Source organism: Motacilla alba, chromosome 1, assembly GCF_015832195.1.
Source record: "Motacilla alba alba isolate MOTALB_02 chromosome 1, Motacilla_alba_V1.0_pri, whole genome shotgun sequence".
NCBI classification, from domain to species: domain Eukaryota; kingdom Metazoa; phylum Chordata; class Aves; order Passeriformes; family Motacillidae; genus Motacilla; species Motacilla alba.
The window spans coordinates 96,771,110-96,791,963 of record NC_052016.1 but is presented as its reverse complement, the minus strand read 5'-3'; positions in this window follow the sequence as shown (position 1 = coordinate 96,791,963).

Below are 20,854 nucleotides of genomic sequence, written 5' to 3'. Positions count from 1 at the left end.
CAGTCTAATAGAAGATATTATTTGTAATAGAGGCAAGAAGCTGTATGAATAAGCCTTATCTATTTTTCCAAGTATATTATCTGGCCTAATAAAGATGCTAGAAATATTGTGTAGAAACTTTGCCTCTCCTGCCTTTTGACTAGTGCAGCAAGGGCAATGTGACCATTCAGTGAACCAGTTCTTTCAGTTCATTTCTTATTTCTGGGGGATGATTTTTTCCTAGGCTTCCATGAGGCTCTGAAATGCCTACATGAGCTTCTTTCTCATTTTTGGACTTCATCTGAATTTCTAAATCACAATCAGCTTGTATTTAATTTACCTAAAGTTTCCAAAGAGGCATCTAATTTGTGAGACAGAGCAGCATTTTGCAGAGTCTGGATCTAGACAACAGATCCACGCTTCTCCCTGACCCCACAGTGTGTGAACAATAGTTGTGGTCATGTCCCCTCCTCTTTCTCTAACCAATTCCATTGCTCTCGCTCTCAGTGTGGCTGAGAGTTACCCCAAAGTCCAGGTACCACACAGCACATCTAGGTAAGACTAGATTGTTTATCTTCATGGTAGCTTTCTTTCTGAGGGTTATAGTAAATGTAAACTATTCTTCCTGTAGATTTGCTTTACCAACTTCCTGGTCAACTGCCAGATGAACGTGAGTTGGCAGTGTTCCCAGCCAAGAAATCCAGTGGTATCCTTGTTGAGACCAGCAATAGAGTGGTCAGCAGGACCTGTGCCCCCCTGTACTCAGCACTGGTGAGGCCACACCTCAAGTTCTGTGTTGAGTTTTGAGGCCCTCATTACGAGAAGGACATTGAGGGGCTGGAGTGTGTCCAGAGAAGGGCAGTGGGCCTGGGGAAGGGTCTGGAGCACAAGTCCTATGAGGAGTGGCTGAGGGAACTGGAGGCGTTTGGCCTGGAGAAATGGAGGCTCAGGGGTGACCTCATTGCTCTCTACAACCACCTGAAAGGAGTTGAGGCAAAAAGCTCAAAGGACTACAGAAGACAGGTCTGGCATTCCACATGTTTGCACTCTGCATATTTGCATTTGTCTGTCTTTCCCCAACAAAAGTCCCCCCCAGATCTTTTCCATCCTGCCTCATTGCCTGCACATACCCTAGAAAAACAGATTACAGGCACTTCTCTCTCCTTCTTCCCTCTGTCAGCACCCCCATTCCTAGTACTCACACAGGAAAACAGGTTGGCCACAGCCTTGCCCAGAGGCACCTTCTGTTTCCTTCGCTGCCAGGCCACAATAAAGGTGGCTCAGAGACAAGAAAGATTTTGGAATGTTATTTTGCAGCATGCCAACTAATGAAGACTAAAAATCATCAAGACTCCCTCCAAGAAAATGTACTTTTTGAAGGCCTGGTTATTTAAGCCAGGTTTCAGTTTGCACTGCCCTGCTGGGACGCCACACTGTCAGGTGTGTGTCTGAGTAAGCATGCGAGTGACAGAAACAGAGAGGAATATTTGTGATGCTTGCCATTGCATATTTAACTCTTGCAAACACATCTGTTCACTGTGTGCCCAGGAATTACTGCTAAACAGTATACAGCCTCCTAACAGCCTCTACTGCATCTGCTTCTTTATAGTCATACTATAACCCAACAATTCTTTTCATCAACCATGTCTACTTCCCGAATTCTTGTGTCAGTCCCTCTCGCACCTTGAGGAATTTTGCATCCATCTCATCAAAACCCAAGGGGCTGCAGAAGCCTAAGACACCAATCCAGAGCTCTTCACCCCTGAAACATTTTCTGATCTGATTTTTCTTTGAGGAAGGGTTTTCTCCTGGGCAATAGAAAGGGAAAAAAACTTGTGAGATTCCTGATTCTGATTCAGAAACCACTGCTTGAGAGGAAGAAGGCAAAAAAACTTTTCTCTAGCTTTGTTCTGTCCAGCCATCCTACCCTCCACCAGTGGCTGAGACAACTGGGTACCAGTCAGAGCTTGTCAGTACTTTGGTAGATAGCTGAGGCAGTTTGCTTTCTAGCATTATCTCCAGCTCAGCTGAAATCTGTTATCTCCCTACTTATAACACAAACCAGCAGGAATGTTAATGGAAAATACTGAGCAATATTTCAGTTCAAGCTAGCAATGCACGCAAATGTCAGATCTGCCACAGGGAGAAGGTAGGGCTCTGAGGTGTTTTGTATTTCTGAACATGCTCCTGCCACAGTGCTACATCTTCATTTTCTTAGCAACTCCTTGGCTGTTTCTTTGAATCCAAGATGAATTTTTTTTACAGTAGCTACATTTCATACTGGATGTGAGACTTTCTTCCTTCAACTGGCAGACTGTTTCCAGCAAAAGGAAGGAGGCAAGCGTAGACCCTACCAAGATCAGATGTACAGAAGAATAGACTAGGGTGCAGAAAAGGAGGTCATCACAGAGGAGGATGAAGTTACCTGTATTGAAAGATTGGCAAGAATCTTCAATTTGTTTCACAGTATGGAGGTTATCTGGTAGCTGGAAGGTAATGTTTGTATTAGAGTGGGAAACTCAGTTGTACCCCATGGATACTTCCTCTTGTTCCTGGGCATTTTTGGTAGCAGTTTTTTGTAAGAGACACTGATTTGGGCACCAACCATCTGAGCCATGTTGGTTCTGTACAACCCTGAAATATCTGATGCCATGTTTTCACAGCTGAAGGTACCTGTGCCATGCACTTAAAGCCAGTTCTGTTATTTCTCAATGCTGATAAGGTACATTTTAGAGCAGACATCTGCCCTGTTCAATTTCAGTAGGTCTTCTCACATGTAGACAACACTCTGACTTTGTCTAAGCTACAGACCCACAGACACCTTCCATGCTGTCAGGTCCAAGAGTATAAACATTGCTTAATAGCCACACAAGATCTCAGCTCACAATTCCTGCCTTCTCTTGTACCTTGGTTTGGAAGGAGAACTAAGCATAAAAATCAGCTGCTTGTCCTGAATTACCCCGTACATATCCCTGGGCTGGACATCCAGAAGACACAAGGCAAGCGGTGCTTGGCTGAGATATGGACTGAGGCATGTCAATACCACGAGTGAGTAGTAATAGAGATGGTGGGCTAAAGAGCACAAGCATTTTGGGATCTGTCCCTTAGAATTTATCAGCAGCTATTACTGCTTGTGCTCTGGGTGATATAAAGGGTCATGTCCATGTTCAGGACTTAAATTGGTGGAGAGGTATTGCCCTTTTGTTCCTTGTGTTATTGATGATGAGTACTGTAGTCTTTTATCATTATTTCCTTAGTAAGAGGAGATGCTTATTGTTAGGCTTTTTAGTTCCTTTTTTTAAAATTATGTAAATCTCTAGTGTCCAGCTTAATTTTGTTCTGTGACAATCAAAGCTTTCATTTACAAAAGCTTTTAATTATTTAAAGATGCTACAAGCATGACACCAGTTAAAATTGATGTGAAAAGTTCAGAAAAAGAGCTTCAAAATTACTGGTTGTGTAAACTATGCTTTTTTTTTTTTTTTAAGTGAAGTAAAGAGAAAATCAAATTATGTAAATCTAGAAGCCTTAGAAGTTAAATGAATTTGAAGTAACTATAAATTTTAAAATGGAACAATGTGCAACAAGCCCAACAGTGAAAATACACATTTGATTTATACACACATAAAAAGACACATTTTGTGTCATTCTGAGAATTTCATTAATATTTAAAAATCTGGCTAGGAACTCAAAATTACCAGCTAGTAACTTTTCCTAAATAAGTCAGGAGCAGAATCAATTTTTCTGAAGGGCTCTCCCATTCTTGTCTCTTTCTTAGCAATTGGTCCTGAAGGGGTGGGTAGTTTTCCCATCAACACATTCTGCCTTCTGGAGGATGAAAATTATTTCCATCCGTTTTAAAGCAAAGCACAGTCTGTCAAAGCATAGTAACAAGATTTCCAGTGCAACACAAACTGAACTCCTTATAAGCTGGTATCTCAGTGAATTTAAAAACAATATTTTCAGCTCCACAATTGTCATTATTCTGATCACTTCCAGTTCATGTACTTAGCACTCAAGTCTATTCTTATGGAGAAAAAAAAACCTCCTTTTGGAAATCTTCCTCCCTTGCTTACAATTCCCTGCAGCAAAATGCTCCTCTGCTTGAAAAATGTGTCCTAGCTGGACCCAGATTTCCTTCTTGTCAAAATTATAAGTGGAATTTGAAAATGCATCTCTCATATGTCTTTTAGTTGCTTTACCGCTGTCTTTTTTTCCCCCTAGGGTCTCTCCCAAATTTTCTTTTCCTCACTCTTTCTGTGTTACCCTTCTTCCGGTAAAATCTCAAATCTTATAAGCCTGTTGGGATGCAGTGGGACTAAATCTTGACTTTCAGTTTTCAGGGTAAAATTTCAGTTTAGCTTAATAAATTTATTTTTTTCTCTGAAAGTTTAGTGGTAAAAATATAAAGTTGGTGGAAATGGAGGACAAAGATGGTTTCATTCTCAGAATATTTCAGAAAAAAATTTATCAGATGATGTCCTACAAAATAATCTATTCCATTACATTTTCTACCACGTAGGAAAAACAATGGTTGTCTTATTTCTGAATCACTTGTTTGTGAAGCTGTAGTATGTGATAGCTTTGCGGCTGGTCTGTGAAGGCATGATGAGCAGTGAAACAAATGGTCTCTTTATTTTTATTAAATTAAAAATAAAGAGAATTGATAACAGAATTGATAACTAATTGATAGTTGGTCAATAAAAATTGACCACTTTTAACTGGTCAGTGCTAAGCATGCATTTTGTTCTATCAGAAATTGAGAGAGCTGCTATTTCTTTGATTCCAAAATTAGAAATATACAGTCTCCCACAATTTCATTAAATACGTATAAAACTAGCACTAGCTTATATTCTTAATGAAAAATATATCTATGCATCAGGTTTATCTTTTGACATAAATTGTCTATCAGCATTTGCCCACACAGTTCACATCTATCTCTCAGATGTAGCCAAGGCATAATTTGTGCTTAATTTACAGAAAAAAACCCGATAACCGTGTTACAGGCATTTCAGAGTGTTACACATTCAGAAGCATGTTTTAAGCAGGCATCATTTGTAAAATATTTATTTGCTTTCTTTTTCTCTTTAGATCTAATTGTAGAACAAGGTTTTGCAGCAGATGTAATACACGCTGCCAACAGGAGCAACATGTTACGTAAGACCAAGGTTTCTTACGAAATTCAGTAGATTTTTAGCAAGAGGACAGCTGTTTTTTCTTGGCATTAGTGGTCACAAATCCCTAAGAGAATACTTAGGAGGCTTTATGACAATCCTGGCCAAAAACATAATTGAATGAGATCGACATTCACATTCTGCAAGAACCAATTTGCTGAATACTTGTCATGTTCCATAGTTAGCATGCCGCTTTCTGAAAACAAGAACAGACATCTCTGTCAAATGTCTGCCAAGCCTGTATCCTAACTTTAACAAGAACCAGCAAATCCACAGTAGAAATGGCTGGCTGAGGAAACCAGCCATGTGATCACCTGTGTGACAAACACCGTGTGAAATGCCCAATGCTTCCTCCTTTTCTCCTCAGTGATCCAGTGGAAGGCCAGGACACACATCCCTTGCACTGGGATCTCCTACAAGGTGTGATGGCAGGTTTGCTCTGATGTTTCAGGGTGTGTCCTCAGACAAAAATTCCTCTCTTAATCCAAAGTAATGACCCAGATTGCGAATATTAATGGGTACTTCATCACCTGGACTGGGGCTCTGAGGTTTCTGAAATTCACCTCTGCTTATATCACTTTCTTGATTTCTGCTAGTGATGGAACTCAACTCCTGTCACCTGATGTGCTGGTGGGACTTGAGAGAACAGCGCTGTGCCAGAGGCAGGTATTAGTACTGTGTCAACCACCACAGCTTCTGCCATTCATTTCAATTCCATGACTTGAGTGCAGCAAAGCACTAAAATGTTAGTGTCCTTGGAACTTCAAGCATCAAAAAGAATGGATTTCTTTGGGGTTTGATTTAGATTCATTCTCCCAGAACTGAGTTTATCTTCTCTTTGTGGTTATCCTAGAAACTGAGCTATGCTAGGGGAGAAAGTGGGATTGGGCTCTGGGGCTTGAAGGAAGAACATCTTCTCTCAGACAGGTTTCTGCCAGGAATGTGAAAGCACAGCACAGTATCCATTCCCTCCTGGAACAGGGTGTTCCTTGGATATAGCTTGGGTATAGCTACTCATATGGGTTGAGAGGGAACATCTCTTGCTGACTTATAGATTCAGTGGTAGGAAAGGTAGACTTTGGCCTTTATGACCAAGATTAGGCTACATTTGGTAAAAATATGAACAAGACCAATATATACATGTGAGGCAATACCTGTATAAATCTGAGCTATGTATATTTAAAAGGAATACATTTTCTAGATGAGCGTTATTCTGAGTCTGTCTCAAAATATACCAACTCACCTTACAGGATCCCTAAATTCTTGCAGGAGGCACATCAGTGATAATTTGCCAAAGCCTGATGCATTCAACCAAACCACTAGCAAACTAAATTCTACAAAACCTTCAAATACAGGTATATGCATATGGAATAATCCTTAACCTAATGAGTAATGATCCTTGCAAAGCATAGGCTTTAGTTTTTCTGACAGAGTGAGTCCCTTGACAGTATTACAATGTAAAAGGAGAGTTGAGAAATATTTATGTGCTGGGCAGGTGTTAACTGCTGCTGAGTTTACAACTGACAAATACATTTTAACAACATGCGGACAATTTGATTTTTTTTCTATCACCTCCTTTGCAAAAGCATAACAAATATTCAAATGGTAGTTCTTAAACATCCCCTGGATTTAGGGCTTTTTGTGTTCTGAAAACATATTTTTGCTGTTGCGTGCTGCAGATCTCTGAGAGAGAGAAGTGATAGTGTGTGCAGTAGAAAAGCCTTACTTAACATAAAAGAAATAGATGTTGGATTCCAGAATGTAAGGAGAGGAAACACAGCCTTTCCTTATATCCTAGGAAACACAGCATTTTTCCTTATATCCTAGGGTTTTCTGCCTTTAGATGAATTCTTCTGTGAATCCGTCCCCCCAGCCCTCGTTATTTGGTTTTGTTGATGGGAGTTTTCTTTTGGGTTGTTTCTTCGTGTTTTTTATATTATCTGGAAAAAGGGACATTTTTTGTTCAGCACCTATGAAGTTACAGACCATGACAGTGACAATGAAGAATACCCTTGGGAGCAAATGCTGCAGAAGTAGCAGTGGTTTCTTGTCTTTCTGAAGGTAAAATCTTGTAGCAATTTTCCTACCTGTTCCTGTCGAGTGCAGCCAAAAGATGGCAGCATTTTACTCAGCATCGGGGTGTAGCCTTGGGATTAATCACAGGCTGCAACTCAACACCCTTTCTGAGATGAAACAAAAACCCCACTTTTAATGGAGTAGACAGAATTTTGTTTTAGTCCTTGCTGAATATTAACCATACCAAAATGTGTTTATACTGTAAGTAAGAATAATTGCTACTGTATTTTTTTCAGTAGATTAACTTAAAACTGTTGAACTATTATTTGGAGAGATTAGAATCAAATTTATTTTCCGCATACTTTTGTGTCTCCCATCAACTCACAGCTGTAGTCACCTGAAATTCAATCTGATAATTTTGGACATGTGAAAGGAGAGATGTGGAAAATTTTGGTAACTCCATATGAACTTTCTCTGCAGTGAAACCTATATAGATTTTTGTTTGTTTGTTTCATAATCATTTGCAGCAAACTTTCCATTCCCATGAGATGCAGATCAGCTTTATTTCAGTCACAGAAATGCAGAAAGTGAGGCCAATTGTTGGAACTCTGGATGCTGAAAATGTTAAGCTTTCTGTGCTTAAAGACACAGACCCACAAGAGAACACTGCAATTGATCTGAGGCTGTGGAGAAGGCTTCCAAAATTGACTAATAGCACTGGGATTACGGGTGTGTAATTGGTTAGAAGTATGTAATATCACAGGGTGGAAAACTTAAAGTTTGGGGTTTTAGAATATAGAAATAAATATGAAGCAAGATGGAGGTTTTAGGGTGGAGACAGGTTGTTCTTCTTTACCTTCTTCTTCCTTCTTTGTGGGTTTGGGTGATGTTTTGTAATTGGGCAGAAAAGTCCTCATTGCGGGCTTCGAGGGATCAGTTATTGGGTTAAAAGGGAAAATAATCTAGGTGTCATTTCTTAATTGAATAATTTAGTCTTAAAAGACCTTGTAACAAGAGATAGTTAGCCATTTTGTGCCTTGCTAATAAAAGGCTGCAGAACTCATGGCTGTGAGGCTGTTTCACTGATAAGAAATAATGAACACCTGAGTCCAAACATGAACTACGGCCTCAAGAGCCTTCAATCTCGACCTTGAGAATGCACAGCCAATAGAGTTATCTGGCTGCTTAACTGGTGCCCTCTTGGCATCCTTCACTTGGATATCTGCACAAATTTTTCCAAATACCACAAAGCTTTCCTGCACTTGTGAAACACATTTGAAACCCCAGCCTGAAGTGACTCATGATGTACTAGAACTTTCTGTTCATAATTGCCTTTGATTCTGGACCACATTATAAAAGGAGCTCAAACTCTTGCAACTAGCTTTGCAAAACAGGTGCCTTAGCTGACACTATAAAATACATCAGGTTGTTTATATCTTAATTAGTAAAAAAATGAAGTCTTTTCTTTTTCCTCAAGGTTTTTTTTTTCTCCCCCAAGTTTATCAACACTAATGGTTTTGCTGAAGTCCTTGCAGTTACTTTCCAGATGATATCTTGCAACCTCATGTAGGTAAACCAGCTAATCAATGCCTGGAATACATGCACTTCATTAGTGTACTTAGATTTAAGGGTATTAGTGTGCAATAATAATTAGTTTGCAATAGTGTGCAAAGCTTTGTCTTAAAGCCTTTCAGAGTCACTTGGCTAATTCAGATGAAGAAAACATTTTTCTCAGGTCTTCTGTCTCTTTGCCTTGAGGCTCCAAAAGCCTCCTGGATACGGACTGACATTTTGAGGCCTATCAAAGTAATTAAGAGGGCTGAAATTTCAATTTGTAAATGCAGCCCTGGTGTTGTGTGCTGAATACTTCATCAGTGATGCTGGTAGATGTCTGCATTTGTTGATATTGGATCAATACACCAGTGCACATGCCTGCATTTGCAGCAATGGCACTCAGATGCCATTCAAGCAGCCTGGAACTCATAGATTATCCATTACCATCACTACAGAGTCCCCACAGGGACTGTGGGCAACATGTTGTCACCAGCACCATGCAGAAAATATTTTTGTTTGCTGGTTTTCATCATCTTTTAAGACTAGGGAAAAAAATGCTTTCAGCTTAAAACAAATGGCAGGTTGTTTTGCACTGGAGAAAAAAATTATTGCATGAAAATGTAAAGATGTTCAGCTGATCCAGACAGAGTATGAGAGACTAGCCAAAATTGCTTATACTATCAAGCAATGGGTTTCAAACCTTTCAGGAATTCATTTTATAAGATGCTACAAAAATAGGTCTCTCTATTGAAAAGGTTCTTCATACTTTATTGGTGGCAGAACTTTATTAAATATGATCACTTTGTGAAAGAGGCTCCTCAGCCCCTATTATCTTGTAAAACTTGATCAAATTTACATGATCATTGCATCTTGGCTATAGAGAAACTGAAAATAATCAAGGCAGAGGGGACCAATGGTATGAACAATCATTGTCCTGAGGAGCAGAAGAAATTAGGGGTCCTGTAAGTGCTCATCCCTTAGCTGTGACCTAGCCAAGATGATACAATCATCTGCTTTTTACTCCTTGAGGGGTCTGGCTGCAAGCCCATTTTTATTTGAGACAAAGGAGAATAATATCTCTCATGCACAAGCTTTGGCCCTGTGAGGTTAAGCAGTCAAACTCTGGGCTGCTGAGGGGATGCCAGGGAAAACAAGCAAGGTTATGAGTTCCAAAAGGGTTAATAAATCAAACTCAAGCAAAGAGATGTTAGAAAGTTTTCTACACCATCCATTGCTTTTAATTTGGTTATTTTAAACCGTCAAAGTAAATCTGAGAGTAGCTGTGACTGTTAGTGACACTGAAATAACAGTCTCAGTGGAAATAAAGTCTTGGCACATGGAATGAGTCAATCCACTTGAACATAATTCTCAACACAGAAAATGTTGTCTAGAGATTTATTCATGGGCAGTGAGCATAAAGAGTCTGTCCATTTGGCCAGCCAGAGCCTCCAGTGGGAATGGAAGTGAAGCTGAATATTAGCGTCCTCAGATCTCCAGCCACAAACAGAGGTTTTCTATTCAGAAAGAAAGCAAAGCTCTGGACCCCCCCTCTTTCTGCAAAGCAACAGAAACACATTATTCTTTCTGCAGACTGGGGAACCGTTCTTCTTCAGTGTGGTTTTTCTTCTATTTGTAACCTAATTCCACCCTTTCCTGAATATGAATCACACCAGAGTTGATGGAGAACACATACACACTTGATGCAATTTGACCCAAGTTTCTACACACATAATTATTGGGAGTCTTCCCCTGGGATCCACTGGCATGGCAGCAACCTGAGAAAGTAAAAAACTGAAAATAAAATGATTCTGAAACATTTTTCTATGCCACAGTCTTGTGCTCCTATATGTAGATATATATATCTACTGAGTTCCATCATTTTGATTTGGACACAAAGTCCTAAAAAATGCCACTTATGAAAAAATCCTTGGTATGTTTAGTTGCAATTTCAAGCCTGACACCAAAGCAACTGGACAGAAAAATGAAGAAACTAACTTCTTCTTTCCAAATTTTCATGTCACTCAGGTGTTGATTTAAGAACCTGATTTTCTTCCATCTGGAAAAATAAACTAGGTTGATGCACTTTTCCTCATTCCCAAAGTTTTATAGTGTATGTTTCAATGGGTTGTTTTGTGACAAGCACTTCGATTTTACAAATTTCTCAGAACTACTGGAGAAAACTGACAGACAGCTCTGAGCATTCATGGAAGTCAGCAGATTTAATCCAAGATTTTCAATGCTTACATAGTCTGTTCCTCATTTACAGCCTATTGGACCTAGAGTGTTTTCCCCACTGGAACAGAAAGCAAGCCACCTTTTATTTGTGTGAAATCTGAGTGCAGGGTGCCATAGGCATTACAAAATTTCACTGTTGGTTCTCGTTTCTCCATTACTTCACCCCTAATTATATTAGACTACCAAAGACAAAGGTGTTACAATTCCACCTCAAAGTTCTACTGATTTCATTAGCAGTCTGAATATCCATCAAGGACAAGATTTCCAAGAGTTCCATTTATCATGAAGAATAATAGCTGCTTTCTCTTGGTCTTCTCAAGAGGACTGTCAGAAGAACATCTGCAGTTTCTAATAAAAAGTGAAAGAGTACTGCTCCAGTTAAGTTGAGAAATAAAAGCTAGTAAAAGCCTACTTTAGCCTACTATAGATTGCTAAATTCCATCTGATTAGCAAGAGATTACATTTTCTTTTGCTGTCTCTCTGCATTTAGCTTTCCTCACAGTATTTGCATTACCAGTACAGCTAAAATGGGCACTTAACCAAATTACATGGTTTCAGTCATACATTTATATTAGGATGAACTTTCTGTAAGTTCGTCAGATGTACTCTTGATGATTTTGTGTGACTCCAGCTGCTAATTAAAAGTGGTGATGGCCAGCAGAGCAGGGTGAGATCATGTCTCCTGTAATGATCAATATTCCCTTCTAGAAGCACTTTGTCCCTCCAAGCCTCTGCTGGAGTCATTGCTCCACTTCCATTGAACTGGATAGGGGTAATCAAGTATGCTTTAAGAAAACAAAGTTTACATCCAAAGAAAGGTTTGAAAGGACTTAGGCTGCCACAGCCAAATGCATGAATCTGAGACCTTCACTCCATATCCACCAAAACCAGAAAGTTTCCAAACTTGTTTGATGGGAAGTTTGTCAAGCCCTCTCTGGCTCTGTTTCTGCATGTGTCCAGAGCAGTGCCTGTCAAGCAGCTCACACTGGCCAGAGTCTCAGAAGATTGCAGTCCCTGCACAGAGTGCAGAGATAGTGGGTCGAGATACTGAGCTGCTTATGGCACCAGCTGCACTATCACAGCCTGGTTAGCACCACTGAGACAGTGAGCCCTCATCACTCCTCCCTGCAATGGAGACATTCACATGGAAGTCTTTTTTGTCTCAGTACAAGATAGTTGTTCTCACCTGAACAAATTCAGCTGCAGGAGCCTTCATCCAAGCTGGACCTGTCCTTGGATTCTGGATTCATACTTGAGGCTTCTCTTCCATTTACATTGGTGAAAAATGTTCCTAGATGTGTATTTCCCCTTTTTCTTGCATGAGCTGTAGCTGCTGAGTCTGCCAGAGGCACACACTGGACTGCTTTCATGTCATTTCATGCCCTGCTGGCAATGTCACCTGTTTGGCAGCATCCCACCATGAAAATGCAGGTCATGCCAGGTGCTCTCCTGCATGCTTGGTGCTCACTCCAAGGCACAGCACAGAAACATGTGCTGCTGCTCACAAACCTCCACACCTCTGGCATCACATGGGCATTCAGAATATGGATAACTCATGGAATATGGTACAAAGAGAAAAGGAATACGAACACTTTCTCTTTTCTGAATTTGAAAAGAAAACTTTAGACATTCCTCAGTTCCTACAAATGACAGCAATGCATGCAGGAGGTCTGTGTTCGTGTTCCATTTCACATCAGGGTGTGCTTTTGGAGGAATTATCCCAACTGTCACTACTTAACTGGGCTTCAGTTTACATTTTAGAGGGATCTCTCTTGCAGATAACTAGCATATCTAACATGCCTAGGCCTCAATAGCCCCCCCCAAAATGCAACTGGTGTGTAAATAAGCTACTCAAATCCAGCTCTTTCATTCTACAGGAATCTTTTCATTGCCCTCACTAACACAAAGCCAAAGCTGACTGCTCTCAGCCCTGACTGGGCACCTCAAGTATCTTCAGCCACACCGGAGCTCAACCTTTCCCACCATGCAGCTCTGTTCCTTTCTGTGGGTGAAAAGGGTACTGGGCAGTGATTTCACACCTGGATTCTGCTGGAGCTAACCCTGCATTAGGAGCATTTATAGCTTTTAAAAATAAAATAAAAATAAATGTCACTAATGCCTTCATGCTGAAAAAATGGAAAGTTCTCAAATCTAGAAGATACTTTGTATGGAAAACAATCTTTGTAGGAACCGGTCATCTGATGCACACTGCACTTTATTGGCCAAAGTTTTGCCCATAAACTAAGTTTTGGGACTTTTCATGATGAAGCAGAGAAGGCAAACTTTAGGAACCCTGTTTGGTCTTTACATTTCCAGTTTATCTTAATTTGAACAGCAAATCTCAGAGCTACTTCTTGAAATAATATATGCTAAAATTATATTTTTCCTGAAAACCAGTAAAAAATGCATATTTGAAAATCTGATAGAGTGTAGACATTTTTTTTCTCTTCTTTGTTTGAGCCAAAAGAATGTGTTGTTTCAGGTTTGGTTTTTTTTTTGCCAGTGCAATACAATACTATTGTTAATTTCTTCTGTCTAAAACAAGCCACTCTTAATTGAGTCATAAAATTTTCCCACTAAACTGTGGGAAACCATTTAGAACATAAGATGATAAATAATGCTGTAGAGACAAAGAAAATCAATTACCAGTGCCAGAACCATCTGAAAATATCTTTCTGGAATGACTCAACAACCTAATAGGTTCCATTTCTGCTTTCGTTAGAAAACCTATTATTTCAGCTTCTCTCATAATGTGGTATAACTCAATGTTCAATTTGTTTGTTTTGACCCTTTCAAAAGGCTGAATAGACTTTAGGACTAGGCATCTGTGCTTTTGGCCATATGCCAGCTTTCCTCTTTTGCATAAATGTTTCATCTTCCCATAATATCTACCCCACTGAAGGAGTTAAACAGAGGAATTGTATCCTTTCTCAGCCTTTTCTTACTAGACTATAAAAACTATGGATATCTATCCCTTCAGTGGAGTTTATTCTGAATTGTGGAACCTAAGAGCAGCATGGGTGCATTCATGGGTTGCTGTGCCTGACCTAGTATGTCTCTCAGCTGGCATTATCACCCTTGTTCAATTAATTTCTGCTGTGTTCTTTTGACATAACACCTTTCCAAGAGTTTTGAAGTTTTCATCATAAGCAACTCGCAGTATCGACATGATAGCTTTGATATCTCACTTCTGCTCACCTTCCTGGCACCACCTGGAGGTGGAATATGGATGCAGACATGGATGGGAATCAGAATGGAATGACAAGAAACTGATATCTGAAGTGAGACCAGAGGAGCACACAGACCTTCTGAAGTTCCGTGAACTCTCATCTCCTGTGAGAAACGTGTGAACACACATATTCTGTTCAAAAGGGCTGAACAGATGGCTTTTTTACCATTAATCTCTGTCAATATGAACTTAATTCTTCAAACGTGCAATAAAAATGTGTCTGCACTGCAAAACACAGAAAAATTTACCAGGATCATGTAAATAAGAGCAGATAACAGATGCATAATAAACAGGATATCATGGCATTCAATTTTCATTTGGCAGCTATCTCAAAAGCTGTTCCTGTGGGAAAGTTATCACACATAACAAGTCTTTACTGACCCATATAAATAAATTTGTCTGGTTCCTAATTGCCTTGTTACTGATCTAAGTTGGAAAACTGCCATCTCAGAGAGCAGGCTTGGGCTCTCAGCACTATTACAAAGTTTCTGGCTTTGCACTGAGGTGTGTGGTGGCTCCTGAAGTCAGAGTCCATCCATACACAGATCAACAGAAGGGGTTTGATGCCTGAAATTCACAGCAAGTCCCCTTCTGATTGTCAGATGTTTTCACCAAAAAAGCCCAATTTTCTGTACCATGTCTTGAATGATGGTGAATTCTTTCAGATAAATACATGCACATGAAATTGAGTGTATTTTTTTCAGTTATCTCGCTCTGTTTAGAGCATTAGGTAGCTTTCTTCAAGACAATTCATGCAAATTGGTGTTGCAAATGCAACACCAAAAGATTCAGCTGCAGTAAACATGCCAGCAGTATCAAACAGTCATATCAACAATATGTTAGAACAATGTGAGAACAGTGTAGAAAAGTGAGAAAAAGCAAGAAATACAGAAAAACTGTCATGACTTCTTTTTGCTTGTACCATTTGTGGCCAGAGTTTTCAGTTTTTGTATTTTTCCCGACTGTGTGCATTGTAGAAGAGAGTCTGTAGGTATGACCTTACGTGAAGTGAGAAACTGAAATATTCAGGCTTTTGTTTCCTTGGGAAAGGAGGGAAAGGAAGAGAGAAACAGCTGTGTTTCCTTGGTAAGAAGGCACAAGGGATGCATGAAACTGCAGCTTATGGGCTCTGATGGGACCATATACTCTTGAGCATATAGGAAATGGTGACTGGAGAAGAGACTGCTTGAAACTCATTTAAGAGAGTTATGAGAACCTGGAGCCAGGAAAGAGAGAGGAGGTCGTATTCCATCTCGTTATCTAACAGAGGTAAGCTGCATATTGATCTGATTTTGAACAGTGAAAAACAAAGCCAGGACTTCAGCTGAGAAAGATCGCAGAGTTTGACACAAACGCGCATCAGTCATTATTCAGGATCTTGCATTAAGGACACAACCCCAGTTCAGAGAGAGCTGTGTGAGGCTGGAGCTTTGGGTAGCTTTATTATAGAAATAAATTCGGGAAGCCTCTTGGAGCTCTGTCTCATGAGATTACCTTTGCAGAACCTTGCACAAACATGCAGGAAGCCACAAAATGTCAAGTGGCAAAAAGAGGAAGCAGACACTTTCATGAAATAATAATTCGTAACAAGATCAGGAATAATTTTAAAAATACTTTACCGATTTTAATAATTCCTTGTCTTCTTTCCTTTTCACTAAATTTTATCATGAATTTGCTCTTGTTTTCTCTCCATTTCTCCCTTCACAGAATGGGCTTTTTGGAAAGGTTCATTAAGGCAGTAAAAGCTAGTGGATACTTGTATTTTTTCATCTGTTAGAGAGAAGTCAGTATATGAAATCTTATGAAAGATAAGATCAGTCATTGCTGTCACCTGTTACAATGAACTTCCTGCAATGTTTTCCTTTCTAAATTTAGAGGAGTGCATAGAAGAAAGAGTGCATATCAAAAAACAGAGAGATAATTCCAGAGATACAAAATAGAAAGTAAAAGCTTATCAAACTTTCTTAAATTCACAGGATACTCTTTGTCAAGCATCAAAATGTAATTCATCTGGATGCTTATGCCCTAAGGGATCTGTGTTCAGCTGAAATAAAGAAAAACAGATGCTAACTCAAATATAAACATTGGTATGAAGAGCACATGTTCTAAAAGCAAATTCTATCCTTTGCTTCTCCTTTGGGTAGTGTAGCTGGGACCACAAGGGGCTCAGATTGAACTTAAGTATATTGGCTATTTATGCTCAGCTTGTCCTGCAGAGTCCTCTTTTCTGGCTACATTGCTTGCAGCACTTAAAAACCATCCCTTTAACTTGGAACTTTAGGATTAGTATGACAATTTACATGAGAGCACCCAGATGAAGTGACACTCCTCATCTGAGGAAAACTTTTATGGGGAAGTCTAAGAAAATATCTTACAGGTAATCCTGCCAAGCTCAGCAATATAGCCTGAGAAACTGCTTGGTGCAAAGACATGTGCCCAGCTGGCTGGGGAGAACTGCATCATGGCAGTGGAGCTGGCTGAAGTTTAGTTGCTGCCCAATTAAGCTTTGTAATTTGTAGTGTTGTCACACAGAGGATAGATGCTGCATCCAAAACTGTGGCAGCTGTTAGAAACAAAGCCTGGGACGAATTTCTTTAGGTCTGTCACCCACTATCATAAATTCAGGCAGCTGAACCTGCACACATTCCCTTGCAAATGACAGCTGACATTTCCTAACACTATTACATGGAGAAATCATGACAGATGGACAATCTTGTCAGGAGCAGCATTTGCTCATTTGCTTTCTGTGCTACTGTGCTGAAATTCAAGATAACTTTAAAAAAATAGCTGTATTAAAAATGTGCAAGTTGCAAATCTGAACACTTCAGAAGTTTCTAAAGTGTCCTTATGGCCCCTTCCACATATGAACCACTATAAATCTTTAATTACATGCTCACACACTGTTTTGCACTGAATCTCATGTTGGGCAGTAGCTGGATATTCAGTGTTTCTCTTTCTGTCATTCAGAGGGACCTAGCTTAACACATTTCACCCAAACTGAACACAGAAAATTGTACTTGATGAACCTGTGATGTTCCCACCATTGTCACTGAGAGTGACAGAGAATGACATAAGTCTTAACCTTGTTTCAATGATCCTTTTCCTTATTTAAGTATTCCTCATTTCAAGGGGGGGAAATAAGCTACAGGCAGAGAGTGGACGAAGTTGGCAAATGCCCATCCAACTACAAGAGTCCAACCTGAGACTGATCTTTTCTTATAATATTTTATTATCAAGCAATATCCACCCTTTATCCCTCACTGGTGAAAGGTATTGCTAGTACAGTTGTGTCCTATCTCCTCTGCTGTGGTTCCCAGGACACTTCAATATTGCTTTGTGGGACTGCCTTAATGTATTATCTTGTACCAGTTAACATCAATAGCTTGTCAATAGCAGTTGGAAGTTGCCACCTCTGTAATTCATTTAAGAAGCTTCCTAACAGTGTTTTGCACAAGGTCTGCATCACCTCCCTCCTCAGAAGCTGATGTCTTAATGGCATCTTCTGTGTAGGGCTAAGAAATAGATGTGGACTGACTTTTCATGACTGTCGCCCTCCAGAATGGAAGCAAGGAAAAGCTAACATGGTATAATACTACATTGCCACTGCCTGTGCCAGATCTGCTACAGACGTGTAATCCCACTATGTCAGAGTCTTGTTTTGACAGTACAAAATGTTTTCAAAGGGTGCTTTGCCACACACTCACAATTAGTCTTAAATGAAACTTAGAATTTCTGTTCTGGAAATTCTCACAATGAAAATTAAATATAATCTGAAATTTAGACAGCATTTTAAACTTAAGTGGCTAAAATTTTTCTCTTACATACATATGGTAGGACACTCATGGAAGAAAACATGGTGAGCATTGTGAAGCACAGCTTCTTCTGAAGACAGAATTCTTCATTTTACATTCTTACAGAGCATGCTGCCTGAGCTACCTACACTTTCTGTGCTGCAGAACTGAGCCTGCCCAGAAGCCAGCCTTCTGAGCACGGCTTCTCAAAGGATCTGTGGTTTCTGTTTTACTCAAACTCAAACACCTGGAGGTGGAGTTCACTTATTCAAACATATTTCAACTTTCCTGCTAGAAGCCTGAACCATTCCACAAGGAAACTTCAGCCCTACTACAATCTTTTCAACTCAGCATTTTCTACCAATTAATTTCAAAGGAAATTACTCTCCCATTATCAATATTTATTATCTTTCATTTGTGTGTTTCTCTCATATTTTTTTCTTGTAAGAAAACCTAGTATGGTATCCTTTCTCAATCCCCCAAGAAACTCCAGTACCTTCTGAGTACACCTGTTCTTCCCATTGCCTCCTTCCCTGATTTTGCCTACTAAAGCCTGTGAGCCTTTGAATGAGTTAAATGACATATGTGAAGGCTTTGTTCTCCTCTTGTGGTTTCTGGTATAAAGAGTACTGTATACCTTAATTTAAAAGAACACGTACTCTTTGTTTCCAGGTGTTTTTTTGAGTATTCAACTGCTGCTTGAGGAGGAAAGTCAGACAAGAAATCAGGGGCAGCTTGACAGTGGTTGAACATTGGTTGAACATGAGGCACTGTGTGCCCAGGTAGCCACAAAGGCCAATGGCATCCTGGTCTGCACCAGCAATAGTGTGGCCAGCAGGAGCAGGGCAGGGGCATCAGTACTTGGCACTGGTGAGACCTCACCTCAAATCCTGTGCTCATTTCTGGACCCCTCATGACAAGAAAGACACTGAGGTGCTGGAATGTGTTCAGAGAAGGGCTGTGGAGCTGGTGAAGAGTCTGGAGCACAAGTCTTATGGGGAGTGGCTGAGAAATCCATAGGGTTTTCTGCAGATTTTAAAGAGATGTTGACCTTTAAGTCCTTAAAACTTCTTTGGAGTTGTAGAGTATGAGAGTTGATAATTGTGCTGAGCTCATCTTAAATTCATTCCCATGTACTTGCAAAACACTGGTACAATCTTTAATTCATATTTCTCTTTCATCCTCTGTGATTGGCACAAATTTCAGACCTTGGTTTGCAAAATGCTGCAAACTGGGAATCTTGTTGGGGTTTTTATCAAATTAGCATCCTGGTTTGAACTAATAAATTCATACTCCACTCTTCAGTGTCTCATTCAGAGAGACTTTCACAGTATTTAATTTGGCAAATACTTGGAGATGTACTACTATTAAAAGAGAAAGCCCTGACTTTCATAAATAATTGTCAAAACCTCTGCCTTTTCCTGCCCAGAAGGCAGCACTCTGGAGTTGTCTTTGCAGGTATTTTTACACCTTCTAACAAAGGACTGTATGGATACAACCCCCTAGGAGTGTTCCCTAAAACTATTACTTAGAAAGGACTATGCTTACATTAACTAAGTTGAAGATGGCTTTAACATTTAAAAAGCTTAAGGACCCTAGGATGGTCAGTGCCATCACAGTTTACTTTTTGCCCTGACTGCATTCACAAAATGGGACTTCTTAATATGTGAATAATGATCACTTTATTTTCTTTTTTACTGTCTCAACATCATGGAACAGTATTAGCAGTTCTGCTCCTTTTTTTTTTTTTTCCCTTTGAGTGAAAACAAGAGATTTAGATTAATTATTGCAGTCTGTAGGTCATGGCTTCAACATAGTGTGCTAGAAGAAAAGTCAAGCAGCAGCTAGAAAGTGGCCATTTTATTTTTCATTGTGTAGTATTGATTGGGGGAAAAACCTTTTAGAATTATGTCAGTGAACATAAAGGGAAAAGGCAGAAACATTACCAAGAATCTTCAATATTAGAAAGAAAATAATTATCTATTTGCTAGGGAGATAAAGCCTCAATATGACTTGTCAGGATCACTGTCCATGAAGGCAGAAGGCATATCATGGAGTAATGGAATGGAGGTGCAAAAGGGATATTGACAAGCTGGACAAGAAGGTATTGGGGTATCATACCAGTCCCAGTGAGAGAACTGGACACCTACAGAGGTTAAATGGAGAGCAGGAAGAGCTGGGACTGCAAAATAGGGAGAAGAGGAGAGGAATAATGGTAGAGAGGGGCTGAAGAGAAGACATCAGGAAGAACTGGGACTGACTGAGACAACAGTGTAGACAAGGAAACAAAAGAAGCTGAGATAGCTTCTAAAGGTGTTGGTGAAAGGAAGAAAGAATAAAATAAGAAAATGTGTATGTGAGACAGAGAGGGCAGGCAGAAAGAGCCTGAGAAGTGATAGGGCACCTGAAAAAGAGCTGGCTACACGAGGATACAACAGCTGGGAGGAGTAGAGGAGAGGAGCTAGAGGAAATAAGACTGGAGCTGGATGGATAAGAAGAGCAGCATGGCCAAGGGAAGAAAAGGGCACGGTGGAAAGGAATCAACAGAGGAATACCTGGATAACAGCAAACCATCCAGTAAAATCTAGAGCTGGGCTGTGACTAGAGCATGTCCTGTCTCCTGTCTGGTGAGTGCATGTGGATTGCCTTCACTGAAAGCCAAGATGTGATAGACAAATCAGGGCAAAGCCACATCCAGCAGGAGGCTACATCTTATCTGGGTGAACCCCTGGATCCAGGCAATTGGAAGTATTCCAACATCCACAATTTAAATGCAGCCTCTCTATGTTCAAATGGCCAAAGTCCCTGTTGTCAATCTGAAGGCTCAAAACTGTGCTGCTGCCACAGGTGAGTAGAAAAACTTAGTAGAAAGAGGT